Consider the following 23565-nt stretch of genomic DNA (forward strand, 5'->3'; position numbering starts at 1 on the left):
CCCCAAGAGCCAAAGATCACCTAACAAAAACCCAACTTCAGTCATGAGAAAGTCCTGTTTTTAGTTTGTGGTCTGGGATGCCGATGAAGCTACAGTTATTGTACTTCTTTGCTTCCCAGAGTTGGACATTAAGTTCCTATTCTTAAAGACACTTCAAAAACAGGGCCCAGGGGACCCCTGAACTGAATCTGATCTAAATGCTTCCTCTTCAGGACCAGCTTTTATGATGCCATGCCAGCATCCAAAGAAGTCAAGCAACCAACAGTCCTAGCCACCTATGGTACCTACGAATCACAACAATGATCATCATGATATGATAACTCTAAAGATATAGTACTGGCACACAGACTTGACAGTTACCAACAGCTAATAAGTTGGGCTAAAGAACAGTTCAGTAAGGGGGAAATCATGCGTTCTTTAGCCTAACTTATTGAGCTCAGGTACTGGAATCCTATCCATTTGCTTGTGGTAATTGATACCATGGATTTTAGAGGAAAACCTACATCTAAAACCCTTACTAAATCCACATAATTTCCAACTGTGAAATACATATTTGTCCTTAATTCCACGGGTAAGTGGGCTTTGCACAAGGAAGTCAAGGAGACTTTTTCTTGTGTAACAAGCCAGGACCATTAAACAAAGCACAATTAAACTGTAGATGGTGGATCTGAGTTTATCTGGTTATATCTACAAAAGGACACCTTCACCTAAAGCTCAGGAAATCATGCAAAATTTGTAGCAGCAATATTGTAAGAGCTATAGAAGAAGTGGCCAGAATAGACTGTTGACCAATTTGTGAGAAAGTCTGGGTGGGGAGGATCAGATGGATTCTGGGCTAGGAATGGACAAATTTATGGAAGTATTGCTGAATGGAGAAGTTGGGTACTCTGTAGGGGAGATCTATCGGTGACAGTAGGTTGCCTGGGTCCTGATGGAACATAGAGGTTGTTTTTGGAACAGTAAGTGATGGGCAAACAAAGCTGGGAGACTGAGTATAGAAGCTGAGCATGACCTAGCAGGTTGGGAGGATATGTGAATGGTGAAGGTAAGGAAAACACACCATGAAGAAGAATGTGAGAGGACTGGATGGATAGAAAGCTTATATGTAGTGTAGAAGGGACCTATGGTGATGCCGTATTCTATGTATATTTTAGTATTTAAGAGATCATTTGTTAATCACCTTCCCATTGTTTTAATGAAATGTCTGACACAATTACATCTGGGACCTGTAGTCCCTGGACAAATGACCCCAGGATAAATTTCCTAGGTGAGGCATCATGCCATCACAGAAACACTTAGCAGAGTACATTGCTCACCTCATGAGCCAGGACACAAAAAGAATAAAACTCAGGTTCCAAAATCTATTTTATAGCATTTCTGCAATGACATAAAACATTTTGTTAGTTTCCACCCTCCATACGCCCACAGCAGCTCCTAGTAACACCACTTTGTGGAATCAGTCTTACATATAAGCCTTTAGGGAATTTTCAGTATCTATGCTGTAGCAGTTGTGTCTACAAATAGGTGAAATGCCTGTAAACATGGACATATCTATAAATTTTGAGAAACAAACACTTTTAAAAAAGATGCACACAATCATTCTTTTTTGGCACTTTGCAGTACTTGATATATCATAAACTCCACCCCATACTTTGGTTGACACATTTATAGTTTCTGTAGTATAAGGTCTGTGGTCACATAATTGGACTATGTCTGCCTGTCAGGCTACAAAGTTGCATAGAAATAAAATAAAAGAGAAAAAAAAATAAATGAGGACTGTCATAACACTTTCTATGATTATTTTCTGAGGCTGATGTTTGTAACTGTATCATACATAAAATCCTCCTTTTCATCCTTGTTAGCAGCTCTTTGATCTTTTCTTAGTTAGGTATGTCATAGTTTATTTACATAATGTCTGTGTATTCCCAATATTCAAATATTCAACTGCCTCAGTGACAATTTAATTTTTTTTAGCAGATATATCAGTTATTACTATTGAGAAAAGTGGAAAGAATTTTAAAGTCAAAACTGTGTACACAGGAATTGCTTCCTCCAAATCTACATAATTGACAGGCATATTGTTGTTTTTCGAGACAGGGTTTTTCTGTATAGTCCTGGCTGTCCTGGAACTCACTCTGTAGACCAGGCTGTCCTGGAACTCAGGAATCTGCCTGCCTCTGCCTCCCAAGTGCTGGGATTAAAGGCTTGCAATGCACCACACTGCCCAGCAGACAGGCACATCTTTGTTTCATGCAATATTTCTACAGAGACACTTGATATTAACACTTGCTTCTTTATCTCAAATTTCCTAGCTTACATATTGAGTATCATTACAGCATAAATATTCAGAGAAAATATTGAGATTTAGAATGGAAAATGTTTTACCATCTCAAAACATAAAGTTGTCTGTACAAAAGAATAATCTTAATTATCAATATGCAAAATCATAGAGAATAAAAACAGTAGAAAAATCATTAAAAAATAAGATTTAGGTCAATGAAATGAGTCAGTGGGAAAAGACCTTGCTGCAAGCAGTAAGACTTGAGTTTTATATGGTCTGAAGAACTCCATGATGGAAGGAAAGAATGGATTTCACAAAATTTCCTCTGATCTCTCCTGATCCTAAATAAGTACATAAATATAAAAAATACAAAAACTGTCAAAACTCATCTTAAATATTGTGAATTCTTGGCTTTGCAAATTTCACTAACTCCTAATCTTATAGAAAATTGGATTTTTCTTAGGAAATATAGTATGTAAGCTGCCCTTTCAGGCACCATTTTGCATGATTACATGTGTCAAAGATTTGACAATTTTTAAATATAAGGGCAGAAAAGTTGAAACACAGTTGTTGAACTGATTTTGAATGAAGGGCTTAAGTCCATCAATACTTGAGGAGAGGGAGAGAAAAATATGAAGGTGGAAGGTGTAGGGGAAGTTTCCCCTGATTAATTGATTAGCTAATAAAGATGACAAGAAGCCAATTGCTGACCAAAAAGGAGGAGGTGGGTTTTCCAGGTCTGAGAGAGGAAGAAAGGACCCAGGAGAAAGAAATGGCTTTTTTTTTTTATGAGGCGGAGAGTGAGAGGAAGCAGAATGTAGACTTGGAATTGTTAGATCTAGTGGCCACTTCTGCCACCAGAATATTTCCAACATAGAATAGTTGATGAGTTTAGGATGATAGATTCCTCACCCAGTGGTTTTGTCACCTGTTGATTTTAAACTAGATTGTCTGATGTTTTCTATTTGCACAGGTCAAGTGGGCCAGAGGGAAATATAGCCATGGCAGAATTCAGCAGTGCTTTGGAATGAGAAGATTGGGCAAAGGACAGAGCTCCAGGGGAGAGGTAACCACGGAGGAGCTGCACTGGCAAGAGAGTGCCTGTAGCTGGTATTGAGTTATCTCTGAGCTGTAGAGAGGCAGAGCCTGCATCTGTGTGAGAGGTGCTGGCTAGGAGAAGCATGTAGTCTCTATCTCAAACTATGCACGAGGCTATGAACAGACAGAGACTGCTCATCTAAGTGTGAATAGCCGGCTTTAGAGGGGATTGCTTTTTGAAACTACATGCTGCAGGAGGGGGTGGCATGACAGTCCCAAATCTCACAGTTGTTTGATTCTGATTTCCAAAGAAATATAGAGCTAAATATCTAAGAAGAATTCAGACTAGCATCAGGCAATTTTTAAACTGGAAACGGTTAGATACATATATGAATGTGAGAATCATTTTGAAATGCCACATATACCCAGAAATGCATTAGGAAATGGAAATTTACTGTGGTACACAGTGGCCTCCAGCTGACTTTGCTTTAGGATATAGAACGCTCAGCTCCTTTTCTAGTATCATGTCAGCCCAGGCACTGTCATGCTTCCCACCATGATGCTAATGGACTCAACCTCTAAAACGGAAAGGCAGCCCCAACACTTATAACTGACCATGCTTTTGTTTGGAGAAGTGTCGAGTTTTGGACTTTGGATGAGGAAAGCAGTGGGATGGTTTAAGTTGGGCTTAAGGGTCCATGCTAGTAGAAACATGGACTCTTGAGAATGGTACTGAGGGTGACTTGAATTGTCCAGTCCTAGCTGAAGAGGTTTCAAAGGAGAAAGAGTTTAGTGTGTCGCCAAGAGGCTTTTCTGGTGATAATTTGTTAAAGAATGTTTTTTCTTTTAATCCTTGACTGAAAAATCTGACTGAGGTTAAGGTGAATAGATTTAGATTAATTTCATTGGCAAAAAATAGCCTAGCATAGACTATCCTATGTCTCACTTATGAAGAGCATTTTTATGAAATGTAAAATTTTAGAAAAGAAAAATACAAAATGTACAGTTCAAGGAATATAGGAGAAAAAGGAAGTGGAATGGAGATAAAACCTGTGTTCAGGGACATTAAATGGAATTAAGAGAGTGGTGATTTCAGGACAAGATCCCATTCAGCTAAGCTTCCATCTTGAGAAAAAGAATTAGAAAAGGTTTAGGTCCTGGTGCATTTCTTTAATCCCAGCTCTCAGGAGATAGTGGCATATAGATCTCCGAGTTTAAGGTCAGCTTAGTCTTCCAGAACAGCTAAAATTAGGCAGTGAAGGAAACCATCAAAAACAGAAAGCTGGTGAAGAAATAACAGATCATGGAGACTATGGTCCAAACCCAGAAAGCACAACAATGTGGCAGCTTCAACCATGTAGTTCTGGCTTTAGAGTCAAGAGTAGAAGAAAGGGGTTATAGAATTTCCCTCTATGACTAAGGAAAGTTACTGAGGTCATGCATGTGGCAAGGATGTCCCTGCACGAGGCCCAGAGAGACCATTGTGTGAAGTAGTGGAAGGCCATTGTGTAAAACTGTGAAGGTGATGGAAACCCTGTGATGTTAAAAATGTTATAGCTGTGTGACTTCTGCCACGGAAAGCTGATAACAGGGAATGGTTTAACACAGCTAAAAGGAGTTGGAGATCAGTCCTTAGAGGGTTTTGATATCAGGCATGGAAAAGCAGAGTTTGCCCAGCTGGTTTTCTGTCTTGCTTTGGTCCAGTATTTCCTCACTGTGCTCTCATCCTTATATTTTGTAATAATAATATATATCTTCTGCCACTGTATGTTGAAAGTATGTAATCTTTTTTTGTATTTTATTTTATAGGAGATTACAGTTTATATGACTCTCAGAAGAGACTTTGAACTTTGGAATTGTAAATATTATTGAGATTGTAATAAACTATGGAGACTTGGGAAATTAGACTAAATGAATTTTGCATTATGTTAGGAATACAAGTTTGTGGGCACTAGAGAATGGAATGTGGTGGTTTGACTAATAATGGCTCCCACAGAATCACATGTTTGAATGCTTGGTCCATCAAGAGTGGCACTACTAGGAGGTATGGCCATTTTTTGAGTAGATGGGACCTTGCTGGAAAAAATGTGTCAATGTTAGAGCAGGCTTTGAGCTCTCCTACACCCAATGTGGCACAAAGTCTCATCTTGCTAACTCTGGACCAAGAGGTAGAGCTCTCAGCTGCTATAGCATCATGTTGGCCTGGATGCTGCCATGATCCCTGAAAGATGATAGATAATAGACTAATTCTCTGAGACTGCAAACTAGCTCCAATTGAATGTTGTTTTGTGTAAGAGTTGCCATAGACATTATGTTCTTTGACAGCAATAAAATTCCAACCAAGGTACCTGAAAAACACTGGGTATGCATCTCCATTTTTGCTAACCAAGGTATGTGATGTGTAACTACCTGGTGAACTCTGGGGTCTGAGTAATGTAGAAACCATTAACCCTCCTAGTATAACTTGCATCCTGCTTCTATGAGTATTCTGCCTTTTTTGAGTGGATTACTCTTTACTCTTTACCTCTACACTACAAAAGGCAGTTCATTCTCCAGGAAAATGTCTCAAATGTGAGTCGTCCTTTTAGAAAAATAAGTGTTCCATTTTGTGTGTGTGTGTGTGTGTGTGTGTGTGTGTGTGTGTGTGTGTGTGAAGAACACCAGTATGATATCTTGTTATCTACTAGAATGTACCACAAAATTGAATTTTCCTTCAGAGTTGTACTCATACAACAAAATTTCTCTCTTTTAATTAGGAATTATAAATTGATGAAAATAATTTTTTTAAAAAGCACCATAAGTCCGGGCGGTGGTGGCACATGCCTTTAATCCCAGCACTTGGGAGGCAGAGTCAGGTGGATTTCTGAGTTTGAGGCCAGCCTGGTCTACAGAGTGAGTTCCAGGACAGCCAGGGCTACACAGAGAAACCCTGTCTTGAAAAACAAACAAACAAAAAAGTCACCATAAGAATTAATTCATAGAGTATTAGTTCAGTATGTCCATTCACAAATAATTCTGCCTCTACCAACTCTATGATCTAGTTAAATGCTTTGGTAGCTCAGCTATTTCCCATCCATGACCAAGGAGAAATGTTGTAAATCTATAAAAAAGCTGCTGTTTCTGACCTACCTGGTCAGAAATGAACAAAAGCTTGCTCTTTTTGACAAACAAGAATGAAAAAATAGTACAGGGAGAATAGCACATTTGAAATATAGCCTAGTTCGTTCTTTCTCAGAGAAAGCTAAGGTGAAGAGAGATGGTCAAATAATATCAGGAATAATTCTTAATCAGAGGACTCAAAGAATAGCCTGGAATGATGATTAGTACAGGATTTTATCTTCTTCATTTATGTATTTTCTCAGCTGTCCCTCTACTGTCCTCTTATTTGCTCATGTTAAGCTATGGGTTTTCAGCACAAATTAAATTAAAATAAAGGAACTTGATTTAACTTAGAATAAATGTCATGTCTGAAGTAATAGATTTTATTTTGGATGCTTTCTCAGAAAATTGGGAATAGTTCTACCTCAAGACCCAGCTATGCCACCCCTGGGCATATACCCAAAAGATGTTCCATCATACCACAAGGACACATGCTCAGCTATATTAATAACAGCTTTATTCATAATAGCCAGAAACTGAAAACAACCAAGATGCCCCTCAACTGAGGAATGGATAAAAAAATGTAGCTTATTTACACAATGAAATACCATTCATTTATTAAAAACAAAGACATTGTGAAATTTGCAGGCTAATGGATGGAACTAGAAAACAAATACCATCTTGACTGAGATATCCCAGACCCAAAAGGGCATGCATGATACATACTAATAAATGGATACTAACCATAAATTGTAGGATACCCAATCTATAATCCACTGACCCCAACAAGATAAATAACAAGGATTGTTCCAGGAAGGATGCTCGAATCTCAGTCAGAAGGGAAAAACAAAATTTTTATCAGAGGTAGATGAAGGGAGAGAACTGGGTGGAAGAGGAGATGGCAACTACAGGGGTACAGATATAGGGATAGCCAGGGAGAGAGAACTGGGAGAGTGGATGAAAATCAGCAGCACTGGTAATGGCAATCTCTAGGACATGCCAGAAACTAGGGATGGGGAAGACTCCAGGGAGTATTTGAGGGTGATTTTAGCTGAGACTCCTAGTAGTGGGGGGTATGGAGTCTGAAGTGGACAGCTCCTGTAACCCAGCAGGACTCCCAGTAGAGGGAGAAGGTCACTAAACCAACAACAAAATCTTCCACCCAAAATTTGTCCTACCTACAAGAAGTGCAAGGACAAAGATGGAACAGAGACTGAGGAAATAATAAAGCAATGACTGGCCTAACTTGAGATCAAGAACTAACTTGAGGCAAGAACTAATCCCTGACACTTAATGATATTCTACTATGCTTGCAGATGAGAACCTAGCATAACTGTTCTCTGAGATGCTTTACCCACCAGCTGACCAAAACTGAGGCAGAACTACAGCCAAATATTAGATGGAGCTCAGGAAATCTTGTCCAAGAGTTGGGGAAAACTTGAGTATCCTGGGAACTCTAGAACGTAACCTATAGAGAACTCCAGAAGTAGACCTACAGAGTCAACTAACCTGGACCTTCTGGGACTTCCAGAGACTGACCCACCAAGCAAAATGTATGCATGAAGTGGACTTATGCTCCCTATAAATGGGTAGCAGATATGCAGGGTCATCTTCATGTGGGTCCCCCAAAACTGGTGTGGGAAATTACTCTGACTCTGCTGCCTGCCATTGCATTCTGTTCCCCTAACTGAGCTGTCTTGTCTGGCCTTAGTGGGAGAAGATGCACCTAGACCTGCAGTGTCTAAAGGTGGCAGAATGGGTTGGTACTCAGGGGAATCTTCTCCTTCTCAGAGGTGATGGAGAGGGGTGCATGATGGGAGAAGCCATGTGAGGGAGTATTGGGAAGAGGGGCTGCAATGGAGATATAAAGAGAATAAATAAATCAGGATGTAAATTGGAAAGTATGAAAAATAAAAATATCTTAAAAATGAAAAAAATGAGGGTAATGCTAGATTGTTGTTGCTGTTGTTGTTATTATTTTGTCTGGTGAGTCAATGTAGAGACTCAGAAGTTTATGCTAGGTGAATACATGATGACAGAGCTGTATGCCCAGGGATGCCCTCATTTCTTTCTTTCTTATTTTATTAATTGTCTGGAAATCATTAATATTTTCCAGCATGGCCTTTAGCTGTCTTTCTAGATCAGGTAGGCCTTCATCCTCCTGCCTCAGGCTTTGAGCAGCTGAGACTATAGTCCTTCTCCACTATGTCCATTTACAGTGTCTTTTTGTATCCCTAAATGCAAAATCTTTTTCTGTGTTTTTCACCTTGGAAACTCATTATTTCACTCCACGATGAATGAATAACTGAGCATAATTATTGTTTGATCTGTCTTCCTAAGTATATCATAGTCTGTTTATAAATTATTTTCTCATCTCTGGATATGATTACATTTTTATAGTATCAGTCTATTTTAAAAGAAACTATTTCCCTCTCAAAGTCGTTATCATGCATGTTCTATGTTAAAACCATACAAAGAGCAATATCAACTAATTGGACCACGCAGAGCTTCCAGGGACTAAACAACCAACCAAAGAGTATACATACAGGGAGCCAGGACTCCAGATTCATATGTAGCAGAGGATGGTCTTATCTGACATCAGTTGGAGAAGAGGGAGGCTCGATTCCCCTGCATAGGTGTAGGCTATCATGGTGAGGTGGGAGTGAGTGAGCTGGAGGAGGAGCACACTCATAGAGGCAAAGAGAAGTGGGGAGAAGGTAGAAGGGAAGGGGTGGTGGTGGAGAGGTACCTGGGAAATGGAATATTATTTGAACTGTAAACTAACAAAGTGATTAATTTATATAAAAAACATAAAGCATGATTTGAGTCTCTCTAGGATATCAGACCTTATTGAATAATCACATATTCACAAGGTGCTCTGGCTTTATTGGCAGCACTCCACTAAGTAGAGTCACTTTCTTTTAAAGCTTTAGTTTACTTCAGTAAACAGATACTGTTACTGCATTTTTTTGTTTTTTGTTTTTGTTTGTTTGTTGGTGTTTTTTTTTTTTTTTTTTGACAGGGCTTCTCTGTGTAGCCCTGGCTGTCCTGGAACTCACTCTGTAGACTAGGCTGGCCTCAAACTCAGAAATCCACCTGCTTCTGCCTCCCAAGTGCTGGGGTTAAAGGCATGCACCACCACTGCCCATCTCTGTTATTACATTTTAAATTGCTATTGTTAACACATTCATATCCCAAAGTAAATTTATATCTAAAGCTATATCAATGCTTATATTAATATCAATTACAGAATGGCAAAATGATTTCATATGAATTGAAAAAGATACAGCAGAACTCAGGAATTCCAAAGAGGTCTGAGAGGAATAAATTGATCCAGATGCAAAGAAAGTCTCTGTAAAAGTAGGGTAACACATGAAGAACGGGCACTTCCTGTCAATTGCAAGGTCATTATAATGAGAAACACAGGAGGATGGAGAAGAGAATATTAGGATGAGGCCAGGGCACAACCATACACATGTGTAGACAATAGATCCAGACAGAAAATAGACATTTGGTGGAGATCAGCTTAAGTAGCCTGTGTCAACTATGAGGCCCAAGCTGAACCTGTCCCTGCAACATTCAGGAATATTCTGCTTGGTAGTCCTTGGTGCACAACTGACAGGTCAGACGACTGTCAATGGGTTGCCATCACTGTCTATCTCAGTGTTAGTTGACTTCTTCCTCCTTGGGTCAGGTCAGAAATGATATCTTTTCCTTAGTTTTATGTATCTAACAAATACTTGGTTATGGCTACTTGGATGTAATTTTAATAAACAGACATGTTTTGTAGGCCTGATATACTATGATGAATGTGTAGAGTTACAAATTTTCTAAACTTATTGGTCATTTATCAGTCTGTGACCCAAGGGCAATGACTGATACATGAAGTATTAATAGGTCCACCAAGTTTCAGAGTCAACCTCTGTCCTCTGAATGGAGTCAAACGTGCATTTGGCAGCCTTAACTCCATAGTTGTTCTTAAAAGCCTTTGTACTCCTGATTCTGTACATTGTACTCATGACAATGTAAAGGAAGCCAAAATAATTTGAGTAAAATAGTATCTAACAAAGGAAAAGTTTTATATTTTGCTTTCTGTTCATAAGGAAGAAAACAAATACATATTTTGAGTATATGTCAGAATCTTAGGTGATGAAAGCTGAATATTGTTAGTGTTTTAAGTTACATATCTACATAATTACATAGTTAAATAGTGTTCATAATATTTGGAAGAAGAGAAATAACGCTTTTTATATGGGAAAATACAAAAAAAAGTTAAGAATAAAGTACAAGGAGGAAAATTACATATTTATATTAGCCACATCCCCCCTCCAAATACAGCATAACATTCCTACTGACCTTTGGAAGTGATTTGAAATATTAAAGAGAGCCTTATTCATTCATCTTCACTTTCTGAAGAGGTCATTGCTCTCACATGATGGCACATAAAATGAAGGAATGTTCTCAGAACATCTGCAGCCAACTGTGTTTGGTTTTCCCCCTTCTTCTTTTGGTTTTAGAGAGGTCCTCAGAGAGCCTTAGCTATTCTACGTAAAAATGAAGTCACTCTTTTTTTAAATATTATTTTAATATAAAAAATTTTGAGTCTAGGTCCATTTGCTGGTTATGGTGTGTGTGTGTGTGTGTGTGTGTCTGTTTCTCTGTCTCTCTGTGTCTCTCTCGCACACTCTGTGTGTGTGTATGTGTGTGTGCATGTATATGCATGTGTGTGTGTATTTGAGTTCAAGGATCCTTTATCTTTATTTACCCAAAGTCATGGCAATGAAATTAGTTCTAAGGAGCTCACTTCCCCTCTCCTGCCCCCCCAATCCTGGTGTGAAGAACTATGGAATAGATGGCAGCATTCTGTATGCTCACAGGGAATTCTGTCTCAGGTACATTTTAGTCCTAAGAATCTCTGGAAATTACTGGAGAGCATAGAAAGTTTTTCTTTTTTATTAATTACAGCAATAGCCATTGTTACTTCACAGAAATAAGGTATGAATATGCATTAATTGTGACAATTTTAACAAGTTGTAATGCAAAATACATAAATTGTTTTTTAACTGAACTCAAAGATCTGCAGCTTCTGTGCATTTTAGTGCAGATTTGATACATGGTTCTTCCAGCAATAGAAATCCATCCTCAAAAAACAAACAAACAAACAAACAACAACCAAAGCCAAGAAAAAACACTCAAGCCCCCTTTGCTTTTCTTATCTCTCTTTGTGAAGTGAGATCTTTACAAATCATTGTACTCAGGTAAGCCACAGAAGCAAAGCTTTGACCAATAATAGTAACGATCCATTTGTTTCTTATAAAATCATTATGATCACGATCATGTTACATTAAATTTATAATGAACTACAATGGTTAAAGTTATCATCCCTATCAGAAAATTCAGAAAATTTTAATCTCTGAATAGCATTCAGTCTCTTTAGATAGATCCCGATGCAGAGTAAAGATTTGACTAACAGTTGTCAGTGTTTATGGAAATTTGTTTTTTCTTAAAAAAAAAAAAAAAAAAAAACAAAAAACGGAGGCTTAAAACTTTCTATTTACAATTTTATTGCACTCTAAAAATGATATCTAAACCTGTGGGGGAAATGTCATACTGCATAAAAAGAGAATAAATAAAGATTAAAACATCCCCGGGCTAGAGAGATTAGAATCATTATGAATCCAATATTTCTTTTCTAATTGGCAGAGGTGGAGAACACAGCAATACAAACAATCAGTATATCAATGACAATAAAACAACATAAAATTATCACATGGAGATTGCAGACCCATCTCAGAAAGCTACACGCTATTTTCTCTGGGATTTTCATCATATATCAACACTGTAGATAAAGGGAAAATATCTTATTTGTTCCAACAAAATGGTAATGTTTTCTAAATAGATGGAAGAAACAGTAAGTCTGGTAACATACAAGAAAAGAGATAGTGTTTAACTAGAAATGGTATTAAAATGAACAGGTTGGAAGAAAAAAGGAAGCAGGCTACTTTCAAATTTAAAATTATTTTCTTTATTACATGGTAGGTCTTAAGGTCTTCTATTCTTTATTTGACACTTATCAGTCATCTAGGAAAGCATTTGCTTTGAATGTAGGTTGTTCTTTCAGTACACTGTTGGGAGCAGGAGCCTTGAAAGAACAGTGGAGGGTTTTTCGCCTCAGGTGGGCAGGACCTCAAGGAGTCTGGGTTCTAGAAAAAAAATCAATGGCTATCTAAACCACTGTGGTCCTGAGGCTTCTGGATCCTTTTTCTCATGGATTCAAATGATGAATTAAGCAGACAAGAACAGGGACTTTTTGGAATGGAGTTCATTATAGGTTTTTAGCTGAGAGCTCATGAGACGAGCAGCAAGGTCCAGTGCAGTAAAAGCCATTCCAAGTAAATGGGTTCAATTAAGAACTCAGTTCAGTTTTCTTTTTTAAATGGAACCTATGGAAAAATCTGACTTGAAAAATGGGTGACTAGTAGGTCAGTTGAGCTGTACCAATCATACAGTTTCCATGTGCCTCTCCATTGCAAATACTTCGAATATTCAGCAGAACACTAAAAGAGTTTCTGAGAATCTGTGTGAAAGAAGAAATGTATAAAAAAAGCAAAACCTAGCTACCAGACCAGAAACTAGAACTCACAAACACTCCTAGCCTTTCTGTTCTATGGAAAGAACAATACCAAAGATATTTGTGGGTGCTGGTTGAGATCTCCTCTGAAAACTGCCTGACCATTTTCTCTTTCCTGGCTTCGTAACTTTGGCTTCCTTAATCTTTGTTGTCAATTTAACACACTTGGAAATAAGACACTTCAGCTGAGGAATTGCCTCCTAACCCATTGGCTTGTGAACATGTTTATAGGGCACTTCCATCATTACAAGTGCTAATTGTAACTGTATATAATAAGCGCCTTAAGTTGTAGAGACTTTGGATCTTGTTAACTTCCATGTGTGGTGTTTTTATTTACTTGCAAGTGCTTTTTATTAAAAATAAAATATAAAATATATGATACATGTGTAAGTAACATCCATTAAACGTTTGTTGAATGACTTCTGTCTGACAGATGGTGTTGTCTGGAATTTAAAAAAGACAGGTACTGACACATAGTTTATTACCTGGGGGATAAAAAAAAACTATTCGTTGCTCTTTTGTGGTAGGGATTTCAGTGGCTATGGCAACTAATGAATGGACAAGTATAGAGATAACTAGCTGTATCAGTGGAAATGATGATAAAACAATTGATTCTTCTCAGTACATGGAAATAGAAGTAGTATGAAAACTTTCTCCTGGTTTTCCAACCTCCGGCTCTCTCAGTTTTAAGTGCTCTTGGGAGATTCTAGACTCTATTAGTAATTCAAAAAATCACTGTCTTGTGAGGCTGCTTCCATGAAGTCATTGACCATCAAGGAGGAGTGGGACTTGAAATTTTCTGGCTGTTTTAGGTCACACTTCCTGTTTTAAATAACTTCAACTATGTTCTGTAAGTCATTCCAGTGAACTCATTGGTCTATCAAGTTGGACTTTGGCAAAATTCTTGCTTTTGTTTGTCTGTCTGAAGTGAATAGATATTTGTTCATAACACCTGATGACCTATTAATATAACAGATATGTATAAAATACAGCCCAAACAAGGAGTAGATTAATGATTCTGTATTATTCAGTTTATATTATATATTATATACAATGAAAAATATATATGAAGCCAAATTATATATTTTAAATATATATTAAATAAAATATATCATATAATAAAATATATATTAAAAGTTTCTATATGAAGATAAGTGAACAACAAGATACAATAAAGTCAATACCTTTAAGACATTATAAAAATGTATAAAAATCCATTTTTAAGATCAGTGGGTATGTTTTCTTATTTTCTTTTCTCTTTCTGTCTGTCTTTCTTTCTTTCTTTTTAAGACATTGATTTTTATGTATGAGTGCTCTGTCTGCATGTACACCTGCAAGCTGGAAGAGGACATCAGATCTCAGTATATTTGGATTGATGCCTACTGGGAATTGAACTCAGGACCAGTGTAAGAGCAGACAGTGTTCTTAGCTCCTGAGCCACCTCTTCAGCCTTCAATATATATATATATATATATATATATATATATATATATATATATATATGTATATATGATAAATAGTTAATTAAATATATGTCTATAAATATATATTTTTAATTTATATATAAATTTTAATTAAATATATGTATATAAATATATATGTATATATTTAATTAAAGGTTATATTGCAATCTCAAACTTAAAATTCTTTTTGTAAAACTGTATATTTTTAAAATGAATATTTTCCAGTGCTTTTAATTTAACAATCTGATTGTGACTTATTTTTAGGTTAGTTTTTTTATTTTCCCTCTTTTATGTAATTATGCCACAATTCAGCTAAAAAATAAATGAAACCACAAAGTAATGCATAGTTATTCAGACCAGACTGCATCTCATGGGTTGCTACTTTGGAAATGAGATAAAAACATACAAGAAAAAAATTAGACATTAAAAGGGAACTTATAATTGGTTACTCTTTTCAATTTCTAGTCTCAGTTTCAGTATGAATATCTGTTAGATGTCTTCATCAGAAAAAAAAAAAACAGATTGACCACATTATAGCATTTTTTATGTTCATAATACTGATGCTAAACTTGTAACAGAAGGGTTTACTCATGACAGAAAACATTCAAATTGGCTTAACTTTATGAGAAATTGCTTATTGTAGCAAAACCAAAAATGCCTGGTGAGGGAATAGGAGATATTTTTTAACATCAACTTTTAATAATTGTTAACATATGTTTATACTGATGACATTCATTATTAACCTTTGTACTTTTCTTTTAGCATAAATGTGCTAACAGAAATCACACAAACTAGAACTCACCCATATGCAGTAACCTGTGTGAAATTTTATACCTTTGGGTTGCCAACTAAATCAGCTTTGATATTTGCCCTCCAGAGCAAAGAGACCTACTTCAAAGTTTGCTTCTAGGCTTATATTCCACAGTGTTCATTCTTGCCAGTGAGTTGAACTAAAAGCCAGCTGGCAGTGCAGTACAAACCCTGGAATACATGGCCTTCATCCTCAAAGGATAACAAAAATGAAAAAAGTACATTTGGGCTGGGTAAGCCAACTCCTAAGTAGAAGTAGACTAACTCTGATTTAGAAGACTTAGAAGGACAGAAAACTCAACACCTTTTCCTCCACTTACCAAGGCCAACCAATCTGTTTGTATATTCTGAAATTCTATTTACAAAGCAACTTTTTGAAGTATTACTAGGTATTGACTAATAAGTCTTCCTAAATTGTGCGCAGAATAAGATGGACCAATAAACAAATATGGAAAAGGGTTGATATTCAAAACTAATGTGAAAAGATAAAATTAGTTTATATTATATATTATAAAAGAGAAAATGAAAACATTTAACAATACATCTGTAGTTAATTAAACTACATATGAAAGCAAATAGCTAGTATATTCCCAATCCTGCCACCTCAGTTGAGAGAAATGGTCAGTGTCCCTCATGGTGTTAGATGCATGAGCTGAAATAACTATGCTGACTTATATTGAGACTAGTCTAGATTATCATAGTATATTGGTAGGATAAGTCTGTTTTGTTCATCCCTTGGGATGCATGCACATACTCATTTAATGTGTGATTCAGCTAGATAGCCATAGAACGAGATAGTCAGTCTTGATCCTAAGAAAGCCTATAGGAAGCTAGAATTTAATTAATTTCCATTATGAAGAAATCTGGATTTATGTAACTTAATTTTATATATACATAGTTTACAGTCATTGATTCATTGTTCAGTTTTACAACTCATGGATGATGTCTTATCTTTTTATTCCAAAAGCATAAATACTACTACACATTGCCTGCTACAAAATGTGAGGCAAAACATATTCCCTGAGTACAATCTTAGATTTGACACCAGAGAAAAGTGCAAATGGAAGAGACATAGCCATTCAAACCTTTTTGTCTCTGTTCTGGAGCATTGTTATATTACATTAATAATATATCCAGCTACTTTGATATTCATAATTTTTATTGTATTCCTCACAATTCACCAAAAACCTCACAATTACACATTTTAAACCTTGCATGCTTTTATTTGACTGAAAAGTCACAGCATTGTATGTGTATGACCAATTATCTTTCACATTGTATCTTTCTTTCTGTCTTTAAATCTTATGGTTTGACCTATCATATTCTGTACACAATCAAAGCTCTCTTCTGCTACATTTAAGAAAAATCCAGGCAAGAGGAAAAGATTGTATGTTCATATTGTACACCTTAAGCAGAAACTCTTACATTAGATTCTGTGAAAATTATTTTTCTGTAGTATGTTTATATTTATTCTCCTAAATGAAAATGTGTAAAGAACAAAATTGGCTCCATGCACAATAACATGATAGCTATCAGAAGCACCTACTCTCTTTATTAAGAATATCTGGGCTAGCTGGTTTGTAGCTTGAGATATTCTGAAAACTATAGTTATCTTTTCTGTAAAAATAAAGGTTATGTTTTTTGATTCCTAGTTATTGAGTTCACATGGTTATGTATAATCTCTTTTGGCTATCACTCTGCTGTAGTAGCTCAAGACTGACACTGGATTTGATAGGGAGTTCAAGGTTAAGACCAAATAGATTCTATGTTCTCCAACTCTATGTAATTATATCTGAAATAAGCCTGAACACAAAATAGAATGTTGAATTTCCTTGATATGTTTGTTATCATGCCTAGTACCATACACCTATCAAAGTACCCATGTCTGGTAAGGTCATTAACCCTAGACGAGAGCCTACTATTTCTACTTTCCTAAGACAATATAATTTTTGGATGTTTTATTTATTTACATTTCAAATATTATTCCCTTTCCTGGTTTTCCCTCTGGAAATCCCCTCTCCCATCCTCCCTCACCATTCTATGAAGATGCTCACCCACCCATCCATCCACTCCTGCATCTCTACCCTGGCATTCCCCTACACTGGGGCTTGGAGCCTTTATATGACCAAGAGAGTCTTCACAGGACCAAGGACCTCTCCTCCCATTGATGTCAGACAAGGTCATTCTCTGCCACATATGCAGCTGGAGCCATGGGTCTCTCCATGTGTACTCTGTGGTTGTTGGTTTAGAACCTGGGAGCTCTGCGGGGTTAATATTCTTGTTCTTCCTACAGATTGCAAACCCTTGTATCTAAATGTTTATCCTTATGACCAGAGATAAATGTTGCTTGTCTCCCCTCATTCAAGAAGCTTCTCTTTGTGATGGAGATAATTATAAAGATACACATATACACAAAATTCATATAATAAGTGACAGTAATGTTTCCATATGTAGTTTGTTTATCTCTAACATAACCAGTAACAAACTTGCTCCAACAGGACCACATCTATTTCAAAATGCCACACTTTCTAATGGTTGCACTCCCTATGAATAGACAAATATGCATACACATTTAAACTCATTAAGCATGAAAATATAACAGAATTCAAATGATATTTCATATATATATATATATGGCTCTTTTATAATGAATTATTATTGAAAAGTACTTAGAGTACTAAAATCATATTTACTGAGGGGATTCAGAGCCAGAAAAGTAGACATCCCATATTCTTTCCATCCTTAGATTTGTTTCTTCAAGTCTTCAGACATTAATATAACCTTCAGTAAGTACAGAAACCAGGAAACTTAAGTGGGACCTGAGGAAGGAAGGAGAGAATCAGTAGAGAGGGGGGATTGCAGGTTATAAGGGATTTGAAAGGGAAAATGGGAGATTTAATTATGGAGAGTAAGGGCAATAAATACAGAATAAGGTTGGAGGAGGATAAAATAACAATTAAGGATGTCTGAAAAGTCATAAAAAATCATACTATTAACTTTTAACCTAAAATACATATAATACATATGGTCTATGTATATTTACTATATACATGTATTTTTTAAATGATATTTTCCTATCTGTGGAATGCTTTCTATAAACTGCAGACTAGCAAAAACCCCAACACTAATCATAAGAAGTTATCTTTTGAGTTGTTGATCAAAGCTGTCTTGGAAACTCACAAGCAACTGTAGACTATTGCTATTGTCTTTGATTGGTTCCCAAAGGCTGAAGGTAAGTTCCTGTTGCAGAAGTCACCAGACACATCCAACACAGTACTGAGAGAATATGAGTTAGACCATACCTGAAAGCTTCCTCTCTGAGAACTAGGGTCCATGGTACGAGAAAGTGAGTGTCATATCAGCTTCCAAAGGAGGAAAGCAAACAACATTTCTACCCAACTATGAGGTCAATGAAACAATAATAATAAATTCAAGATAGTGGCTCATGTACCTTGTCAGTTAACAGCAGCTCTCTACTTGGATTTAAGTTTCATTCAAGAAGTGGGAAACCGTACCTGATAATGGAAACCTAGGCAATTTCCTGATCTAATGAATTCTTGGATCTTGGATGAGAAACTACAACTGTCCCTTTATTAAACCAAGGTTATTCTGAACTGTATTCTAAATGTTTAGTAATAAATCCACATATAACCATAATTCTAGGAAGTTATCAAGGAAATTTCTCTTTATATTGATATGGACTAATGCAGAAATCCATGATTGATCAAAAAAAAAATGGCCTTAGAGAGCCAAGCCCCAACTTATGGATCTACAGCCCAACTCTTGCACTTAGGGCTTAGGGGCTCACTTCAGAAGGGGCCGTGTAAAAATCATAAAAGACAGACAAATGAGAACTTTGCTGTGAGTCTGTGTCTCCTAAAAATGTCAGAGAATCTACACACATACAGTCTCCACTACATAGTTGCCAAAACAGGACCTGAACAAACATGACATCAGTAGACATGCTAACGTGGAAGGAGAAACATTCATGAGGCCTCAACTCTAGACAAAGAACTGAAGGCAACTAAGGTAGCTGAGAGCAGAAGAAACTTTTCTAAGGGAAGAACACAGACATTAGTTATCCAATACTAAACTGTCTGAACTAAAAACATACGTAGAGGAAACATTTTATGGACTGAGCAAGCTGTATTTATGCATTTATAAACACACACACACACACACACACACACACACACACACACACACACACCCCACAAGCGTCTAGGTAACAATCAGGAGAGAGGAAATGGAAGGGAGAAAGAATTATGGTATAATCTAAAACAGAAAACATCAGACAGAAGGATAGGCAGACAGACAGAAACAGAGACAGAGATAGACAGCCAGACAGAAACAGAGACAGAGACAGAGAGACAGACAGACAGACAGACAGACAGACAGACAGACAGACAGACAGACAAATGAATAATTGTTAAAGCCAAGATTGGTGGTATATGTTTTTAGTCTCAGCAATCAGGTAACAAAGGCAGATGGATCTCTCGGCAGGAGTTGAGGCCAGCCTGACCTACATAGTAAGACTCCATCCAAATCAAAACAAAACACAACAAAATTTATGTAGTAGTCCAATGCTCTTTGAGTGCTTTTGTTACTTTGAAGGTTCACAACCTGTACTTAGCTCCTAGGCTGCTTTTCTAAGTTGAAAATCTAGTTCTAGATAATTGGGCTTCTACCTTAGTGAGGTGTATAAACTTAGCCTCCTCTATCCAGGACAGGCTTCTATGAAAGCCTGTAGGAAATTTCCCCTGGAGATACAAAATCACTAAAAGGTCAAGCAATCTTTCCTAGTTGTCAGAAGTTTCTATGGCTTTTGGCCAAAACATTTCTGTAGACTGTTCTCTTGAAAGAAAATAATGGAAAATGTTCAAAGCATTAAGGTTTGTATGCCTGAAGCTGTTATCATAAGACAGTATTATTTCTTTGACTAGTACCTTTCTATTTAGACTGCTAATAGTAGTTGACTTTGTTTCACAGAACAAGAATCTGAAAAAGGCTTTAGGTAAATCAGCTAAAACAGCTCATGTTCCCCAAAGATATGAAAGCCAACTAGGGTGGTTAGATTGATGATGGCCCCCAATAACTTACATGTTTAAATATTCACTTCCAAAGTTGATTAAACTGGGAAGAATTGGAATGAGTAGCATTGTTAGAGGAAGTGTGTCCCTGTTGGCGGATTTTGAGAATTCAAAAGTTACCCCGTTCTAGTTGTCTTTGTCTTTGCATTCTAGTTGTGGATCAGATGTTAGCTTTCTTCTGCTCCTGAACCATTTCTGCCTGTCTACTCCCGTGCTGCCTACCATGATTGCCTTGAACAGTAAGCCCCCATATTAAATGCTTTCTTTTATATGTCCCATTGGTCATGGTGTTTTTGTGACACCAATAGAAATGTGACTAAGAGAACTCTGTATACCATTAGCTAAGGCTGAGTACCTTACATCTTCTTTTAAGGCTACTTATTCTAAATATGCTTGCTATTGTACATGTGGTTTATCCTCTAGAGAAATTGGTGGCTTTTATCCATCACTGTATAATAATAAAAGTTTTCAGTTAAAGATTGTACAATATATAGCTGTAAATGTATCATATAACAGCATAGAAGCACTTGTTCTTAGAGTTTCTATGGTTGAGATGCCTTTTTACAAGTTTAGTAGGCTGTTAATATTCCCGTTGATTGAAAGAGCCGATAAAGTTTCCCTTTATTTTATCACTGTCTTTGTTTCCTTGTTTGTTTGCTTGTTTGTTTTTGAGACAGGTTCTCACTATGCTGCTCTGGCTGTTATAAAACTCACTGAATAGACCAAGCCAACCTCAAATTTACAGAGATCAGCCTGCTTCTGCTTTGCAAGTTCTGAGAGTAAAACAATGTCTGCCTAAGTTTTCCTTTTCTTGAGATGAGTTTCTGTCTTTTATAATAACAAATTTTGATTTATTCATGTTGTTATGCTGGGAAATATGGAACTGTGTTAATATTCATTTTCTTTTTGTTCTAATAGAAAATATGTTTCTGTTGTTGCTGTTCTTTCCCTCTCTTCCTCCCTCTTTCCCACTCTCCTTCCGTTCCTCCTTCTCTTTCTCAATTCCTCCCTCCCTTCCTCTTCCTTCTTTTCTTGCATGCATGTATATGTTGTTGTATGATTTATGCCTTTATTTTTCTTTCCATGTGTATATGGTATGCATGTGGGCATACTTGTGTGCATTTTTTTTTGTGTGTGGAGGCTTGAGGTAGATATCAGGGAATCTTCATTGATTGCTCCACTAACCTCATTCTTTGAGGCAAGAGCTCTCACTCAAAGACAGACCTCACTGACAGGGATAATCAGACTGGTCCAATTGCTTTTGGAATCCCATTTCCATCTCCAGAGGCTGACATTACTAGTTGCTTACTATGCTTAATTGGATATTTATGTGGGCTATAGAGATCCAAAGTTTGGCCCTCTTGTTTTTTGGTTCAATGAACCACCTTCCCAGATCCAGATACCTTATATGGCAGCTAAACCCCAGGCAATTACTTAAGAGCTGGATTTTCAACCACTTATGGCAAGTTTTATTTATTGACTTTATGGAAACATTTGAATATTCCATTTTTAAGTTAGGTGTTATGTGATGCTGACAGCAAAGATAAGACATTCCCCAAAAGTGTTATGTGAATTAATAGTTGAGTTTTACTTAGTAATATTTTGTGTAAATCTCACAATTAGAAGATAAGCTTGGTGTGGGGGTGTGGAAATTAGAAAGAGATTGTTAGTATAAAGAAAGGAAACCTCATCTCTTTTGTACTGATTTTGAGATTTTTTTTCTTCAGGAATAGGCATCACCATTTTGTTCCCATGAGTCTTAGAAACATGCTGCTAATATAAAAGCTTTTAAGTCTGTGACTCAACTGGTTTGACATTTAATTTATCCCAGAAATTGAAAGAGCCAATATGGAAAGGGGTCATTGGCTGTGATAGAAAGCATGGTCCTTCGAGAATATTACAACATTGCCCAGCTTCTATTTCATAGAGCATGTGTCTATGTCCTTTGTCTAAGGAGGCTTTGACTTTCATTCTATCTGTACTTTTTATAACTAAATCTGTAGCTTCCACTTGATTACTAAAATTTGTTCAGAAAGTACATCCCTTGGAGCCACTTGAATCAATGCGTTGTGATTCCATCTGGCCTGAGTTTGGTGCTCTGCCTGTGCCAGCCTGATTCTATCATAACCCTCCTGCATGGCACTTACTTCTTTTGGGTGTCTTTAGGTGATATGGTGAGCTCCTCAGTGACAGGTTAGGATCTAATTTCTGTGTTTCCAGCACCTAGTATATCAGTGTCCAATTGGTTCTTGCAATTTAGAGTATACAAATGAAACCGTTTTAAGAATTTATAGAAGACAAGTAAATCTCTAACTTCTTGTTCATGCCCTTTAAGAAATCTCTCTTATTCTTAGACATGTCTGATTTTACTCAAAAATATAGCAATAGATACCTAGTCAATTTTTCTACTTTTCAAGTACAAACGTTTATGTACAAATTTGTGTTTTATCAGATTTTAATGAAAGCTGAAAATCATTTTACCTATAATTGATATTCATTTTTAAAATATCATTAGGTTATAACTACTGTTAGCATTTTTATTTGCTATTTAAAATTTTTAGTCTTTTTATATGTGTATAGTATTATATATTTATGTACATATTTAATCCATGTATGCATATATTGTATAATCATCCATTTTCATATGAAATACATATTACATACACTATATGTTGGTGCTGGGGAAGTGGATTTATGAAATTTTTATATACCTTTGTCATTTTGGTCTACATGCTATCAAATATAACCACACCAGTAAAAGGAAAATAAAATTTCCTTAACTTCCCACCGGATGGCATTAGAGTTCTCTTCATAAATCCAATAGTTAATGCTTTTTTTCTGACATTTATGTGCTAGACTCTTAAAGTAGAAAGTTTCAGATCTGAAGATTTGAGTATTCATAACATCTTTATTATGGTCTGTCCTCATATTTCCATTTTGATGCTAATTCTCAGTGTAGTTACATGGGTGAATAATCAGTGCAGCACTAAGAAGAGATATAAAACTTGGCCTGAGCAAGTTTGAATAAATGTGTGCTTTAAAGCACATACTAAATGTGAGAGAAGGAAATACAGTTTTCTGATGGCAGGGGTAGCAGGAGCTGTCCTGATGATTGGATGCTTAACAGAGCATATAAATTCAGCTGCAGATAGT

Source organism: Arvicanthis niloticus, chromosome 5 (genome assembly GCF_011762505.2).
Source record: "Arvicanthis niloticus isolate mArvNil1 chromosome 5, mArvNil1.pat.X, whole genome shotgun sequence".
Lineage (NCBI taxonomy): Eukaryota > Metazoa > Chordata > Mammalia > Rodentia > Muridae > Arvicanthis > Arvicanthis niloticus.